General features: G+C 42.2%; 1 protein-coding gene across 2 annotated transcripts in view; it reads right to left on the bottom strand.

The window, feature by feature from the left end:
* LOC125454879 (ribosomal protein S6 kinase alpha-2) overlaps positions 1 to 18,006 on the bottom strand; it is a 427,165-nt gene that overhangs the window by 226,012 nt on the left and 183,147 nt on the right. The gene's annotated exons all lie outside the window — the stretch shown is intronic.

Genomic DNA, 18,006 nt, shown 5'->3' with positions numbered 1-18,006 from the left:
CAGCAAGTATAAGCTAAATTTATAAAGGACTCCAGTTAGACTTCATTTGGATTATTGTGTCCAGTTCTGGGCACCACCCTTTAGGAAGAATGTGAATGCTTTGGAGAAAGTGAGAAAGATATTTCAATGGTTCCAGGGATGGGGAAATAAATACTTTAGTTATGATGATAGATTGGAGAAGTTTGGGCTGTCTACCCTGGAAAGGAGAAGGCTGAGCGTAGATTTCACAAAAGTTTTCAAAATCATGAGTAGCCTAGACAAAATAGGGAAAAAAAGAACAGTTTAGACCCATAAAAAGATCAAGAGCTAGAAGCATTTAAAATATTTTGCAAAAGACGCAAATGTACAGTGAGAAAAAAAATCACAGTGAAGAGTTAAGGTCTGAAATACACTTCCTGGAAATATAGTGGGAGCAGGTTCAGCTGAAGCATACAAGAGGGCACTGAATGACCATTTAAATAAACATAGTATCAGCATTACAGGGAAAAGGCAGGACTTTATCGCAAAGCCAAACTGTTCAGAGAGCCAGCGCTCTCACCATGGGCCAAATGGCCTCTTTTCTGCACCATAACAAAGGCAGAATCAGATTCTACAGTATTCAATTACACGTCAAAGGTATGAAGTTGCGGTTCAGATTCACATATTTTGAGATTGCTGAGAAGGAATCACAAGCAGATAGAATCATTATGGGAAGTACATTAGGTAAAATTAAAAAAAAATCAGTTTGTGATGAACCCAACCCACAGGATTATCGTGAATAGTCCGGTGTCAGTAAGACTGTTCCCTCTCAGGAGTCATGTTGTCCTTCTTAACAAGCGAATTCAATTGACCATGTGCAAGAATTTTTATTCATATTTTCCATTTTATCCCAAGTTCCCTTAAAACTTCGGTGGCCTAGCAGGGTAGCATATTAGCAATACAACTTGGTTGACAGGTCACTTTTTTTGATGAATTCCAGTGAAAAGGGGAATGATTGGGAAATGAATCAGCATTGTTGAAAGGAATGTCTTACCTTTGAACAGAAGGCTGTGTTCTCTATCCACACTCCAGAACATACATAACACAAACAAAACCGTACATTGATATAACACCTTTCACAAGTTCAATATAACACAAAGTGCTACAAACTCAGCAAAGAACTTTGGAAGAGTAGACTCTTACATGACACAGCTGGTAACTTGAGAAGTCATGTGTTTTCCTTTGAAATCATCTGTAGAACCTTTTTACATCTCAAAAGAACACAGACTAAGTTGAATAATGATTAGGTACTGTTATATCAATAAGTAGCGTAAGTTATCAGTGATGCCTACTTTCATGGATGTACACTTGGAACTATTATATGGACAGGATAACTTCAGGAATGCTCTCTTGCTACAATCAAATCTCCAAGACAAGGTTCCCCAGTTTATTATGGTTTCAGACGGGTTGCCTCAAGCTGGTAAATTCCCGCATGAAGAGGAATGAACTGGCTCCCCTTCTGTATTCACTTTCCCCCTCATTTGGTTGCAACAAATTTAACTTGAAAAGTATTCCTTTCCTTTGTGAATACCAATCCCAAAAGAACTCAAAATTTAAAAAGAGCTAATTTAATCAGATTTTCTTCAATTAATAAAAAAGTGAGTTTATTAATTACTACACACAATACCTACACTCAAATGTTATAAATGAGGCAAGTCCAAAAAGATGAAACATTTTTGAAAAAAAATTTGTGAACCAGTTTTTGAATTGTTTGTGAAGATATTTGATATTTGAATATAACTGCATAATGATTAACCTTGTTTTGCCTTTGAAACAAGGTGGATGATAGAGGCCAACAAAGTGAGACTAGGAATCACATTTAAGAAGATATGTAACCTTTCATTGGCTATATATTGACCAGCACATTGATGAATGACTGGTCATTGACGTATATGTGGATCTTGAATTGTTTTTAATGCTCTTTCTTCTTTAAATTTTTCCTTTTTCACCTCCCTTATTTCTCACTAACAGCATTTCCTATAGCATTTCTCTTTTTTCTTTCCCTTTGGTGCTTTCTCTATGTCCCCTTTTCCTTACTCTGGGAGTCAATGGTTTGTATTCTGCTCATTATGAGGGTTGAATAAGAGAGACAGCTACTGTACTATTTGAAAGGGCATTCCAGGATTTTACCCAGTGTCATTGAAGGAAAGGCAATATAGTTCCAAGTCAGGATGTTATGTGACTTGTAGGGGTACTTGTATGTGGTGGTATGTTTCTGCTGCTGTTATCTTTCTAGATAATAGCGATTGTAGTTTTGGAAGGTGCTGATGAAGAAACTCTGGTAAACTGCTGCAATACATTTTGCAGATGTCATGTACTGTGCTGCTGTGCATTGATGGTGGAAGGAATGCATAATTAAGATGGGAGATGGAGGCAAGTTCTTTATTTTCTTTCAATTGAAGCTGTCTGTGACTTTCCAATTGGCAGCTTCAGTCAGACAATTTAGCTTGGCTCATATGACTTTCTCTGTGGAACAATTAAACCTTCACTGGAACGCAACTCTCATTTTCTTCCCTCAACTACTGCATGTCTAAAATTGCCATTTAGGAATTATTAATACAAATAGTCATTCCTAACATATGGACAGCACTGGCTATGTGAACATTTGTTTTCCATCCCCTGTTGTACTGAATATGATAGTGAAATACCAACATGAATTGCTACAGTCTGTGTGATGAAGGTATACCCCTGGTGCTTTTAGGTTGAGAGTTCCAAGTTTGTGACCCAGCAACAGTGAAGGACTTGGAAACAATTTCCAAGGGATAAGATTTTTGTCCAGGATACATGGAGTTTGGGAGTTGGGAAAATCTTCAACTGAAAACACATTTTGATTAAAGAGGCATCCATTCACCATATTTTTAGTGAGGGGAACCAGTGGTTGGAATGGATTAGGGGCTCTCTGTCTCTGGATGCAGGTCCAAGGCAGCAATGAAGTTGGTGAGCCTGGTAGATTAGAAGGCCCACCTCCTATTGATAGTCATTAGCTCATTGCAATAATGAACGTTAGTCCCTCAAATCCATACTTCACACTCACCCATTACTCTATTGTCTTGTCATGCCCCGCCCCCCCACCCACCCCCACCCCCACCATTATCTTTCAAAGAACAGGTGCAGTCTTGCTGCAGTATGTGGTGGAAGTTGTTGTGGAAAAGTGTTTGCGCAGTAAGAACAATAAATAATAGTGCAACAAGGTACAAGGTATGCTCCAAGGTTCTGTAACATAATTTTGGAGGCATTGGTCCAGGAGCAGGGGAGGTGAAAAGTCCTTTATCTATAGAATACTAAGAAACTAAAGAGAGAAACTAAGAATGCAATTAGAACAGATAGCCACTATGGTCGATGCCAACAGAGTAGCCCTGAGGATCTGGTTGTACTGCTGCAAAAATGTTCAATGACCTCACACAAGACATCAAGGTCAGTAAATACATCTTCAATTGCCCTGAATGATTACAACTGATTCAGCAGCCTTGCATACTTCTCATGTCACCATCCTCCTTCATTCATCCACCAACATTGCCAATCAAATCATTATCTATCCATATTTCACAGCTTGAACATGCTGCCAGCAATTCAACCATGACTGGTACATCACTCAATCATATTGAACTTCACTTTGTAACCATACAGGAATACAACATAGAATATTGCACAGAAATAGGCCATTTAGCCCAACCAGTCAATGTTGGTATTTATCCCCACACACACCTTTCCTTGTCTAAATCTAGTATTGTAAAATCTACTCTCATCTCTCGAATGCATGACTCACCAGTTTAAAGACATCAGTTTGGTTTGTGTTAAACACTCCCTGTGTCATCAAGTTACATATTCTCAGAGTCATAGCGTTGTAAGCATAGAAACAGACCCTTCAGTTCAATTCTTCTGTGCTGAATAATCTAGTCTCATTTGCCAGCATTTGAACCATTTCCCTCAAAACCCTTTCTATTCATGTTCCCATCCAGACAAAAAAGAGCAGAGGTAGTGAGAGATTATGTGGCTGAATGGGTATGATGTGTCGGTGGGTGAATATATGAGTGAATGAGAAGTTATGGTGGGCGAGTTGTTTGGTGAGTGAGGTGGGTAGATAGATACATAAGCCAGTTGCATAAGTGGGTAAGGTAACTGAGTGATGTGGTGAGGTAGGTAGTGGGTAGGTGGGGGATGGATGTGTGGGTGGGGTAGATAATTATGTGAAGTGGGGCAGACAAGGTGAATTAGCAGGTGAGGTGTTGAAATGGGTAGTGGGGTTCAGTGGTTGGATTGGTTAAGGGGGATTTTGGCAATTGGGAGTGAGTTGAAAGTTCAGAATTACTCAGGGTTGGTCATGGAGTCTGGGGGTGCAATCACATGGGTGATAGAGTTACTAGGGGTTAAGCGGGGTAATAAAGTAGTCAGAGAGGGGGCATTTAGTAGTTGGGATGGAATGTGGAGGCTATGAAGGTGTTCGGAGGTTGTGGGGGAACCAGGAGGTTGGGATGAGTTGTGTGGTCGGGGGAGGGAGTGGTCCAGTGGCTCAAGTGGTCAGAGGATATTAGGGTAGACATGAAGTGGTTGGGGTAGGGAGTTTGGCTCTGAGATGTGGGGAATTTAATTGTTGAGATGGGAAGTTTTGAGATTGGGATGGGGAGTTTGGTGGTGGAGGGGTAGTTTGTTGGGGACATGGTTGAGGATAATTATGCAGTCAAATGTAGTGTTGTTTATTCCAGTGGGGTAACTGGATGTTAGGCAGCTCATAATCTATTCAACAACAGCCAAATCAATTCAATGAAGACATTTCAGAAAATGAAATGGGCCCTCGTGTTAAGATGAAGCAGCACATTAAAGTAAAACTATTAGAGTGTTAAATGTTTATTTGACACCCCAATTACAGACTCAATTAAATCCTTAATTGTTTAATACTTTTACCTACTTGAGAAAATGTCTGCACAGGAACATTCTAATTAAGTATAATGTCAATAATTCAAATCAATAGAATAATAAAAAAGAAGTTTGCGTACTAATTCCAATTTATGTCAGCGCATCATTATTTACAAGTTAGTAGAGCTCATTAATCATTATTTGTTGTGATCCTGCTCATGCCACATTTACTCCCCATTCCAAACCCCCTTTTGACATCCTTGTGTTTTACCATTTTAACTCTCAGTCTCTGATTCCTGACCTCACAACTTTATTGTTCCAAATCCTGCTCTCATCTCCATGTTTCAATTCTTCAACACTTCAAGTCTTGCTCCCACTCCATTGGCCTCACCATTTTAAACTTACCCAGCACTCCAATTCTGCTCTTACCACTTTAACTCTAGCTCCCGCTGTATCTCATTAGGGCAACTTTGCAATCCACTCTAAACTCCCTATGCTCCACAAGTTTAATTTCCGTCCCAGTTGGGTAATCAACCATTGTATGCTGTTCCTTTGATTCCCCAGTCCCAACTGTAGTCTGACCTTCCTTTCGTTAATCTACCACTGTGTTCCAAGATGAACACATGTTTCAGCAACAGTATATCATTCTTTCTGCCTTTTACGAAGCTGACTGTGAATTGCACTTTCAGTGTACTTATCTGCAGTGGAGACTGAAATACCAAATTGGCATGAAGCCAAGCAGTCAGTTGTTCTTGAGGTGTGCCCTTCCTAACAAGGGAAAGGGATGTCTCTTTGTGATGTTGGCGTGTCTTTTTCACCATTTGGGTCAGGTGAATACACTGGGCTGAATTTAATGGGAGCTGGTGAGAGTGATTGCCCTGCAACAGTTCTCTGCTAGTAATTCCCAGGAAGAAGCACACAAATGCCAGAGATAGTTAAACTGGATTGTTTTAGACAGTGAACACTTGGGATCTTTGGAAAAAGAGTATGGGGTCTGATTAATCTTTAAGAAGGCCGGGAGAAGTACATTATTTTAGCGAGGTTGCTGAAATCTATGGTCTTTTCAAAGTAGATGCTTATTCACATTCTGACAGCTGTACACATTTAGAAGTAGCATGACGTCCAGGCTATTGCTTTTTTCTTAAAATTCTCTCCATCATATATGGCTTGTCACATTATAACATATACTAGCTCTCTATTAACTTGGCTAAGTTTTAATTGTTTACTCTAAATCTGGCCCCAAAACCAAAGTCATTACATTCATACAATCTTCCTACATTTCCTCAAAATTTCTTTGTTATGAAGGGATAACTGTTCTGGTGGATTCACCAATTTTGTCAATCTCTTTCAAAGTTTCCTCTAAGGTTGTTAAGAATCTGCACTCCCCACGTTTGTATTTTCACTCTGAGAGTCATTGTTTGAGTTGTCAGAGAATGTCTATTATTGGATGACGTTCTCTTTCTCAACGTCTGAATAGTTAGTCCATCCTAGTAATGCTTTTCCTCTCATTGACCTGCTTCCTGCCTCCTTGCTCCAGAGTGGAAAGTATCTATTGTTTCGCCCTTGTTCAATTTCTGGTCCTCCTCTGCTACAGAAGGCAGGTACTGGTCATTGAGGATGCGAGAAACTCTTCCCGAAGTTGGTGTCTTCCTAATCTGATTGACTGACTGATATTCTTGACAATACATCTGCTTTGAGCTGATACTTTCCCTGAATGTATTCTATTGTTGTATCTTTATCTCATGAGTCTTAATTTGAATCTTTTTTTATCCTTGTTGGAATTGTTGCAATGTCTTTACTGTTCTATAAAGGCACTAATGGCTCACCAACTGTTTTTATTTTGAATTGTAACCCTAGAACATTCATCAGAAACTTTTTGCTTGCTCAAGTAACTAGGAGTGTTTGGTTTTCGATGACAAAGTACCTTTCTGTTAATGATCTGAAAGATAGTAAACTGATATTCTTTTGCCAACTTTTTAGATTTGGAATAACACTGTCCCTAGTTCAATGATGCAGCACCAGCCTTTGGTTGGCAGTTCAGGATCAGAATATGTTAGAATTTCTGACAACATCAGCATTTTTTTTCTCTCGAAAGACTGCTCTTGGTTTTCATTCCATGCCTCTCATTGATGCTTGGCCCATCTGAAGAGTTGTTATCATGGTTCGTTGACTTGTGTAAGATGTAGTTGACACTTGCTCATGTGATTAACCATTCCTATTTCTCTTCATTACTGGGTAATCTTAAATGTAAAGAACAGCTTTTGTCCACTGTTATGCCTATTGCTTGAACTATATGTTCCAAGCACTTGACAGTAGGCATAAAGAACTTATAATTCTTAGTTAATGTCAGTCCTGCTTCCTGCAAAGTTTTTGGTACTGCTGTTAACCTTTTGTCCTGCTCAGTCAAGTTGATTATTGGAGTAGAATGTCATTCATGTGACAATACACCGCCTTCTAATTTCTCCAACATGTTTTGTTAGCCTCTGGGATATTTTAGGTGTAGAAATGATGTTGAAAGATTAAAAGTTAAGTGAAATTCTGTTCAAATGTATAGTGAACATCATTAGGAATTTTGATTCTTCATCCAATGATGACGCTCAGAATCGACTTTTAGAATCAAGTTTAGTGAAAATGGTACTTCTGCAAGCTTCAGAAAACCTACTTCTACTCAAGCCATATGGTAGATTTCCGATAGTGCAAATTTATTTAATTGCGTAAGGTCCACACAAATTTTTAATTCACCATTCAGTTTCGGAAGTAGTGTCATATCAACACCAATTTGTCTCTTTGATTACATATACAATGACACCTTAGAATTAGAATCCCTACAGTGTGGAAACAGGCCCTTTGGCCCAACAAGTCCACACCGACCATTGGAACATCCCATGCAGACCCAGGACTTGTCTGAGTGTGTAAAGGCAAATTATGTTCCCGTCTGTCCTCAGAATTACGGTTTGCTGCTTTTAGCTTCCTCAGGCCAGTTGTTAGGGCGAGCAACTTTTGGAATTCAGTTCTGAATAGTTTCAAATTTACGTAGTGAAATGTTAACCCTTTAGATTAATTCTTACACCCGCTTCCCCCATATCATTGGCCTTATATAATTAGATTCATAGAGTCATAGAGCTGTAACGCTTCTTTGATCCAATATATCTATGTCGACCGGATATCCTAAATTAATCTAGTTGCATTTGCCAGCATTTGACCCACATCCCACTAAATTCACCCTATTCACATACCCAGCCACATGCCTTTGAAATGTTGTAATTGTACCAGCCTCCATCACTACCTCAGGCAGCTCATTCCATCCATGTACCACCTGCTGTGTGAGACGTTGCCCCTTAGGTCCCTTTTAAATCTTTCCCCTCCCACCTTAAACCTATGACCTCTAGTTTTGGACTCCTCAATACTCAGGAAAAGCCTTTCGCTATTCACCCTATCACCACCTGTCATGATTTTATAAACTTCTCTCAAGTCACCTCTCAGCCTCTGACATTCTAGGAAAAATAACCCAGCCTATTCATCCTCTCCCTAAAGCTCAAACCATCCAACACTTGCAATATACTTATAAATCTTTTCTGGACCCTTTCAAGTTTCACAACATTCTTCCAATAGACAGGAGACCAGAATTGAATACAGTATACCAAAAGTGGCCTAACCAGCGTCCTGTAGGGTTACAGCATCACCTCCCAACTCCTTTATTCAATGCACTTCTTGCCTAATTGCATCAAAATTGGCCTTCCTCCAATTTAGAACTTTAACTTTTAAACCTGTTGTATGCCTTCCACCACTATTTTGAAAATAATAGAATTAGGATCACTGGCCTCAGTGTGCTCCCCCATTGACACCTCAGGCACATATCCTGCCTTAGTTCCCAAGAGTAAGTCAGGTTTTGCTCCTTCTCTGGTAGGTACATCCATTTACTGAATCAGAAAATTTTCTTATACAGAATTAACAAATTCCTCTCCTTTCAAGCCCTTAACATTATGGCAGTCCCAGTCTATGTTTGGAGAGTGAAAATGCACTAGAATTACCACCCTATTATTCCTACTGATAACTGAGGTCGTCCTGCAAATTTGCTTCTCAATTTCCCACTGACTAATAGGATATCCATAGTACAAATCCAATAAGGTGATCATCCCTTTTTTATTTCTCAGTTCCACCCAAATAACTTCCGAGAAGGACTCCTCGGAACGTCATCCCTAAGTGCAGTTGTAATGTTACCCCTAATCAAAAATGCCACTCCTCCTTCTCTCTTGACCTGCTTTGTATCCTTCCTCTAGCATCTATAGTCTGGAACATTAAGCTGCCAGCCCTGTCTATCCCTGAGCCACATTTCTATAATTGCAATGATATCCACTTCTCATATTCCCTTGAGTTCAAAATCACCGTGATAGCAAGAACTGTAGTTGCTGGAGTCAGAGATGGTACAGTGTAGAGCCAGAGGAGCACAACAGGCCAGGCAGCGTCAGGGAAACAGGGAAGCTGACATTTCATTCAGATATTTCCTGCTCCTCTGATGCAAGAGGCCTGGCAGGTAAGGCAGATGAACTCAAGGCACAAATAACACAGTGTGAAGCTGGAGGAACACAGCAGGTCAGGCAGCATCAGAGAAACAGGGAAGCTGACGTTTCATTTGGACACTTCCTGCTCCTCTGATGCGGCCTGGCTTGTTGTGTTCCTCCAGCTTCACATTGTGTTATTTATGCCTTGAGCTCATCTACCTACCTGCCAGGCCTCTTGCATTGAAATAAATGTGTTTAATTTGTCAGTCATACGTTGTTATCTGCTTTGTTCCTACTTGCCCTGACTGTTTGACTGGCTCCAGCAAATCTCCCTGCCAATACATTAGTCCTTTTCCAATACTTTGTTTTACAGGTCCCAGAAGAGATTCCAATGATCCAAAAATGTGAATCCTTCTCCCCTACACCAGCTCCTCAGCCACACATTCATCTGCTCTCTTCTCTTATTACTAACTCAGTAGCTCGAGGCGCCAGAGGTGAACCAGATATTACTACCCTCGAGGACCTACTTTTAAAATTCCTGCCTAACGTCCTACATTCTCTCCTCAGAACTTCATCCTTTCTCTTCCTAGATAACAAAATGTGAAGCTGGCTGAACACAGCAGGCCAAGCAGCATCTCAGGAGCACAAAAGTTGATGTTTCTAGCCTAGGCCCTCTGATGAGGGGTTCAGGCCTGAAACATCAGCTTTTGTGCTCCTGAGATGCTGCTTGGCCTGCTGTGTTCATCCAGCTTCACACTTTATTATCTTGGATTCTCCAGCATCTGCAGTTCCCATTATCGCTCCTTTTCTCTTCCTATTTTGTTAGTTTCAATGTGTTCAGTGACCACCTGCTGGTCCCTCTCCCCTTCGAGAATATTCTGCACCTTCTCCAAGATATCCTTGATCCTGGTACCAGGGAGGCAACACACCATTCTGATGTCTCGTTTTTGGCTGCAGAAATTTCTGTTTGTGCCTGTGACTGGAAAGTCCCCTATCACAATTGATTGCTTGGAACCTGACATACTCCTCATTACAGTAGAGCCAGTCCCAGTACCAGAAACTTGGCTGTTGGTGCTACATTCTCCTAAGAGTCCATCACTCCATACTTATTTGAGATAATGGGAACTGCAGATGCTGGAGAATCCGAGATAACAACGTGTGAAGCTGGATGATCACAGCAGGCCAAGCAGCATCTTAGGAAAACAACAGCACTTTAAAAAAGAAGGAACAGAGAGGAAGCTGACACCACATGGGAGGTGAAACAAACAAGTGGTAAACCTGCACAGATGTCTGACCCAGAAGTGAGCCTACACAGCTGACTGTCTCTGTTGTTTACTAACAAGTATCTCTGGATATCAGAGTCCCTCCTAAGAAAAATAAACAAACAGTGAAATTCACAGATCACCTTACAGAAAACTGTCTCGTGACCTGACAGCAGGGGAGCAGCAAAGTGGCTTTTTTAAGTGTAACCTTACTGTTTTTTTAATCAGAGATCTACAATAGTAAGTAGAGCTTTTTAAATTATATGTTTGATTGGGATCTGTCTCCTGGTTAAACTTTAAAAATATAAAGTTTATAGATGCTGAATTATCATGGGGTAGTGTTTTTTGAACAGTAAGACTGTGCTATTTTCTAGGCCTGTAGATTGTTAAGGTGCAAAGATGGCATTTAGTAGAATGATGTGCTCTTCTTGTCAGATGTGGGAGATTATGGAGAATTTCAATGTTCCTGATGATTATGTCTGCAAGAAGTGTGTTTGAGTGTTAATCTTATTTGATCACATTGACCGGTTGGAGCAACAGTTAGATGCAGTGAGGAATTTATTGGACCTGGGTGTGTGATTGCAGTTTCAGGAAGGGAGGAAAACCACAGAAAATGTCAGATATAATGGGAACTGCAGATGCTGGAGAATTCCAGGATAATAAAATGTGAGGCTGGATGAACACAGCAGGCCCAGCAGCATCTCAGGAGCACAAAAGCTGACCTTTCGGGCCTAGAACCTTCTTCAGAGAGGGGGATGGGGGGAGGGAACTGGAATAAATAGGGAGAGAGGGGGAGGCGGACCGAAGATGGAGAGCAAAGAAGATAGGTGGAGAGGGTGTAGGTGGGGAGGTAGGGAGGGGATAGGTCAGTCCAGGGAAGACGGACAGGTCAAGGAGGTGGGATGAGGTTAGTAGGTAGATGGGGGTGTGGCTTGGGGTGGGAGGAAGGGATGGGTGGGAGGAAGAACAGGTTAGGGAGGCAGAGACAGGTTGGACTGGTTTTGGGATGCAGTGGGTGGAGGGGAAGAGCTGGGCTGGTTGTGCGATGCAGTGGGGGGAGGAGACAAACTGGGCTGGTTTAGGGATGCAGTTGGAGAAGGGGAGATTTTGAAGCTGGTGAAGTCCACATTGATACCATTGGGCTGCAGGGTTCCCAGGCGGAATATGAGTTGCTGTTCCTGCAACCTTCGGGTGGCATCATTGTGGCACTGCAGGAGGCCCATGATGGACATGTCATCTAAAGAATGGGAGGGGGAGTGGAAATGGTTTGCGACTGGGAGGTGCAGTTGTTTGTTGCGAACTGAGCGGAGGTGTTCTGCAAAGCGGTCTCCAAGCCTCCGCTTGGTTTCCCCAATGTAGAGGAAGCCACACCGGGTACAGTGGATGCAGTATACCACATTGGCAGATGTGCAGGTGAACCTCTGCTTAATGTGGATCTCATTGCGTCTAAGTGTGGTAGAGGCAGAAACCGTCATGCCTGGGATGGGGGTGAGGGAGGAGGTGTGGGGGCAAGTGTAGCATTTCCTGCGGTTGCAGGGGAAGGTGCCAGGTGTGGTGGGGTTGGAGGGCAGTGTGGAGTGAACAAGGGAGTCACGGAGAGAGTGGTCTCTCCGGAAAGCAGACAGGGGAGGGGATGGAAAAATGTCTTGGGTGGTGGGGTCGGATTGTAGATGGCGGAAGTGTCGGAGGATGATGCGTTGTATCCGGAGGTTGGTGGGGTGGTGTGTGAGAACGAGTCAGATAGATGGGTTACGTCCAGGAAAGGTAGGATGTGTAGGCAGGTAATGCAGGAATCTCCTGTGGGTATCCCGTTTGAGATGGTGAAAAGAATAGCCTTCGCACACTCATCCTTCTTTCACTGTCTAGCCTTTTGTAGCAGTGAAGACAGTCCAAATTCCTTAAGCAGCTATTAATTGGCCAATTAAGGATCTCAATACCTCTAGGATGGTGTCAACCTTTGGGCATCATACACGTCTCCTGCCATATTGACAATTGTGGGCGAGAAGATGGTTATTTTACATGCCTGCCAGCTGAAATCATGTCCAGTGTTTTCAAGAATTTGGTGCTTAATCAGTGCCTATTCAAAGTAATATAGGCAGCACTGAAAGACAATCCATCATGTTAATTCAAAAGATGGTGGCACTGAACTGCACTGTTAACTGGCTGCAGACCTCAGTGGGAGACCCGATTTTGTGTGAACTGCCTTCTCAAACTGTTGCTTAAAGCTCACTTTCACTAATTAAAACAAGGTGGATTCTGGCTCCAGCAGCCTATTGTAACAGAACTACACTGCTCACACAGAGCTATTGACCCTCCGGTCAAGCATTTACATCAGAATGCGAGCAGGTAGCCACAGATATTAATGTGAACAAAGCTGCCCTGAGGACCTTGATGCAGAATCAGGAGAAATTCAGTGATCTTACCTGAGTAGTTACGGTCAATGCATTCATTTTCAAATGGAACATCTTTTCAACTGAACCAACAGCTGCAGAAACTGCTCAATTCACCAAACCTGAGCTCACTCTCTCAGCAATGATGTCTATCTATAATGACTGATAAGTCATTTGTAGCTTCACCCAACTGTCATTCACTTAACATAGCTGCAACCCTTAGAGTCACACTTAAGTTTGCATGCACAGAGGTATAGATAAGTGCAGACATGAAAGGATTTTTCACCTTGGTGGAAGGATCATGACTAGGGGCCATAGATTGAAAGTAAGGGGAAGCCGGCATAGAAAAAATGTGAGGCAAACATTTTTTGACTCAAAGGTTGGTGGGAATCTGGATCTCATTGCGTCTAAGTGTGGTAGAGGCAGAAACCGTCATAAAATTTAAGAAGTATTTAGATGCACACTTGCAGTGCTAAGGCATATAAGACTTTTAGCTATGTGCTGGAAAATGGGACTAGAATTGTTTGCTGCTTGCTTTTTATGGCACAGGGCCTGTTTCCTGTGCTATAGACCTCCATGGCTGTATCATATCACCCAAGTACATCATGACACAGTTTCCTTCTTTTGCAAGACAGGGTTAATCAATCAGCAGGGATTGGGAGCTAAGCTGTGGGGACTCCTGCACTAAGATAACAAAGTGTGAGCTGGATGAACACAGCAAGCCTAGCAGCATCTTAGGAGCACAAAAACGGATGTTTCGGGCCTAGACACTTGGGATTGAATGGAAGGAGGAGGAGAGGAGTGAATCCGGGGGTGAATGGCAGGTAACGATCCCGTGAACCTAGGGTGAACAACGATAGCAGGAGCTAATTCGAGAGATGTGACCCATGTGGAGACATCATGGTTCAAGAAGTGACAGAGAGCAAAAGGATCAACTGCTTAGGCTCCAGCTTGAAGGACTGAGTGAATAATAGCTGGAGGAAGATGTGTAAAGTCCATATTTTGTGTGACTTTTAGTTTGCTGGGAATTGAGAGAGAGAGAAAGAGCGAGAGAGAAATCTGATCTACTGAGTCATGGGTAAGTTTGAGTAATTGGTCCCGAGTTTATTGTTTGTAGTCATTAAAGCTCACAATGGCAGGATAACTTGGTCCTTTGAAATGGCTCTCCCACAATATGTGGGAAGTCAGGGACTGCTCCAAAGTGACCATGTATGTAGAAGTTGAGTTTAGCTGCAGCTCTTGATTGATCACATCAAGTGGCTGGAGCTGCAGATAGATTCATGATAGAGCACTTGTTGTGGATAGCACTTTTATTGAGCTGGTCACAGAAGTAAGGGCTACATGGACACAAGAGCATTGAGGATTACTAGGAAGATGAATATGTGTGGACATGTACTGCAGGAGTTCTCTGTAGCTATTCCCCTCTCAAACAGACACTCACTCTTGGATACTGTCGGGGCATGGCCTTTTGGATGTGAGTTTGCTCGCTGAGCTGGAAGGTTAGTTTTCAGACATTTCGTCACCATTCTAGGTAACATCATCAGTGAGCCTCCGACGAAGCGCTGGTGTTATGTCCCGCTTTCTATTTATCTGGTTAGGTTTCCCTGGGTTGGTGATGTCATTTCCAGTTCTTTTTCTCAGGGGATGGTAGATTGGCTCCAAATCAATGCGTTTGTTGATGGAGTTCCGATTGGAATGCCACGCTTCTAGGAATTCTCGTGCATGTCTCTGTTTGGCTTGTCCTGGGATGGATGTGTTGTCCCAATCAAAGTGGTGTCCTTCCTTAACTGTATGTAAGGATACGACTGATAGTGCGTCATGTTGTTTTGTGGCTAGTTGATGTTCATCACTCGTATCCTTACATACAGATAAGGAAGGACACCACTTTGATTGGGACAACACATCCATCCCAGGACAAGCCAAACAGAGACATGCACGAGAATTCCTAGAAGCGTGGCATTCCAACCGGAACTCCATCAACAAACGCATTGATCTGGAGCCAATCTACATCCCCTGAGAAAAAGAACAGGAAATGACATCACCAACCCAAGGAAACCTAACCAGATAAATAGAAAGCGGGACATAACACCAGCGCTTCGTCGGAGGCTCACTGATGATGTTACCTAGAATGGTGACGAAACGTTTGAAAACTAACCTTCCAGCTCAGCGAGCAAACTCACATCCAGAACCTCAACCTGAGCTACAAATCTTCTCAAAATTCGCTAGCATGGCCTTTTAGCAGAAAGCAGCTGCCAAGTTGGTTGGCTCTGCTGCACAGCAGGGGAAGGAAAAGACTGGAGAGTTTTCGTGATAGGGGACTTGATTGTAGGGGGAACTAACAGGTGATTTTATGATTGTAAATGAGACTCTCAAATGATCAGTCACTTCCCTGGTACAAGGGTTGGGGATGTCTTAGAGCAACTGCAGGGCATTCTGAAGGGGGAGGGTGCAGCTACCAGCAGTCATGGTACATGTCAGAATCAATACCATGGGTAAAAGAAAATGATATTCTGCAGCAGGAGTTAGGTCATGGATTAAAGAGGAAGATAACTGAGGTTGGAATCTCCAGATTACCTCTGGTGCCATGTACAACTGAGTATAGGAATAAGAAGATAGGTCAGATGAACACATGGCTAAAGGGATGGTGAAAGAGGGAGGTTTTTCAATTTTTGAACTTTGCGGCAGACTCTGAGGTAGGTGGGACAGAGTACAAGCTGGATGCGTTGCACCTGAACTGGATCCAATATCCTTGTTGGGAAGTTTGCGCATGCTGTTGGGAAAGTTGGCAGGGTGATCGAGCAGAGAGCAGATGTAAAGTCAGGAGCAATAACCAATCAGATATGGAAGGAATGACAGGAAGTCCAGTAGGTGGAGAAGACAGGGGCAGCATTAGGCATGTGGGAGGTCTGGAAAGCTAAATTGTATCAATTTTAATGAAAGATAAATTTTACCAATTTTAATGCAAGGAGCCTGACTGGTAAAGCAAATGAACTTAGAGCACTGATCCATGATATGACTTTGTTGCATAGTTGAATGAAGGGAAGGACTGGCAGCTCAACATCCCTGGTTTAGAAGTTTCAGGTGGGATGGGAAGGAAGTCAGACAAGTGAGGGCATTGCATTATTGATAAAGAAAACCATCACTGCAGTGATGATGGAATATGTTGTAGAAGGGTCTTCAAATGAGATCATCTGAGTAGAGCTCAGATATAAAAACAGAGGCGATTACCTTGCTGGGATTATACGCCAGGCCTCCCACCTGTCAGAGGGGGATAGAGGAGCAGATATATGGGCAAGTCACAGAAAGATGTGAGAGGAAAAGAATTATAATTGTAGGGGACTTCAACTTTCCTAACATTAACTGAGACTGTCTTCCTGTGAAGGGATCAGATGGTTGAAATGTTTAATGTGCATTCAGGAGAGCTTTTTTGTGTGTGTATGAAGAAAGTCCGACTAGAAATGGGACAGTGCTAAACCCAATCTGAGGGAATGAAGCTGGTCAAATTTGAGTGGGTGAACATTTTGGAGATGGTACCTTAACTCTGTAATTTTCAGTCATTTTGGAGAGGAATAAAGTAGTGCAGAAGTTAAATGTCTAAATTGGGTGAAAGGCAATTTCAACATCATTAAACAGGATCTGGCAAATATCGTCTGGGAGCAGCTATTTGCAGACAAGTATACATTTAGGAAATGGGAGCCTATTAAAACTGGTGTTTTGGAATTCAGGGCTGGTGTGTTCCTCTAAGAATGAAGGGCAAGAGCGAGTCCAGGGAACTCTGGATGTCAAAGAATCTTGACTGTTTAGTAAAGAAAGAGAAGAAAGCACATGTTAGATGCATTAAAAACAAAGAAGACCCTTCAAAAGTATAGAGAGTGTAGGTGATTACTTAAAAAAGAAATCAGGAGGGCAAAGATGGGCCACAAAATATCTTTGGCAGATGAGATCAAGAAAAAACCCCAAGGCTTTTTATGAGTCTATTAAGAATAAGAGGATTACCAGGGAAAGAGTGGGACTTGTTAGAAACCGAAGGAGAAACCTGTGCATGGGCCCAGTGGATATGGGTGAGATCTTAATTTAATATTTCTTATCTGTGTTCACAGAAGGGAAAAACATTGAAGCTGGGGATAGTGGAGTTCTAGATTATGTCATTAAGGAGGAGGTAATAGATGTTTTAGCAGGCATACAGGTGCATAAACCCCCAGGGCCTGATGAGATATATCCCTGGCTGGGCATGGGTTGCAAGGGAGGGGATTATTGAGACTACTGCAGAGACATTAAGTACTGTGCTGGCCACAGGTGAAATGCCAGATAAATGGAGGGTAGCTAATATGGTTCTTTTATTCAAATAAGACAGCAGAGGCAAATCAAGTAATTACAGGCCAGTTAGTCTAACGTCAGATGTAGGGAAATTAATGCAAAAATATTCTGATGGGCAGGATTAACCAACACTTGGAAAGGCAAAGATTGTCCATGGATACTCAGCATGGATTTGTTAAAGGGGGATCCAATTTAACTTAGCTTTTTTGAGAAGTTAAGTAAATGAATTAATGAGGGTAATGTATTTGGTGCAGTTCATGGACTTCAGTAATGCCTTTGACAAGGTCTCCCATGGAAGCTGGTCCAGAAGGTAAGAGTCCATGGGATCGAAGGCAAGTTGGCAAACTGGTTCCAAAATTAGCTTACAAATTGGAGGCAAAGAGTGATAGTGGAGGAGAGATAATGGGAACTGCAGATGCTGGAGAATCCAAGATAACAAAGTGTGAAGCTGGATGAACACAGCAGGCCAAGCAGCATCTCAGGAGCACAAAAGCTGACTTTTCGGGCCTAGACCCTTCATCAGAGAGGGTTGTTTTTGTAATTGGAAACCTGAGGTCTGCAGAGTACCACAGGATTTATTCATTGGACTATTGCTGTTTGTTATTTGCATTAATGGCTTCGATATGAATATGGAAGATATAATTAAAAAGTTTGCAGATGACA

This window comes from Stegostoma tigrinum, chromosome 9, assembly GCF_030684315.1.
Source record: "Stegostoma tigrinum isolate sSteTig4 chromosome 9, sSteTig4.hap1, whole genome shotgun sequence".
Classification (NCBI taxonomy): domain Eukaryota; kingdom Metazoa; phylum Chordata; class Chondrichthyes; order Orectolobiformes; family Stegostomatidae; genus Stegostoma; species Stegostoma tigrinum.
Note: the sequence above shows the minus strand (reverse complement) of the source record. Positions and strands in the feature narration are given on the sequence as shown.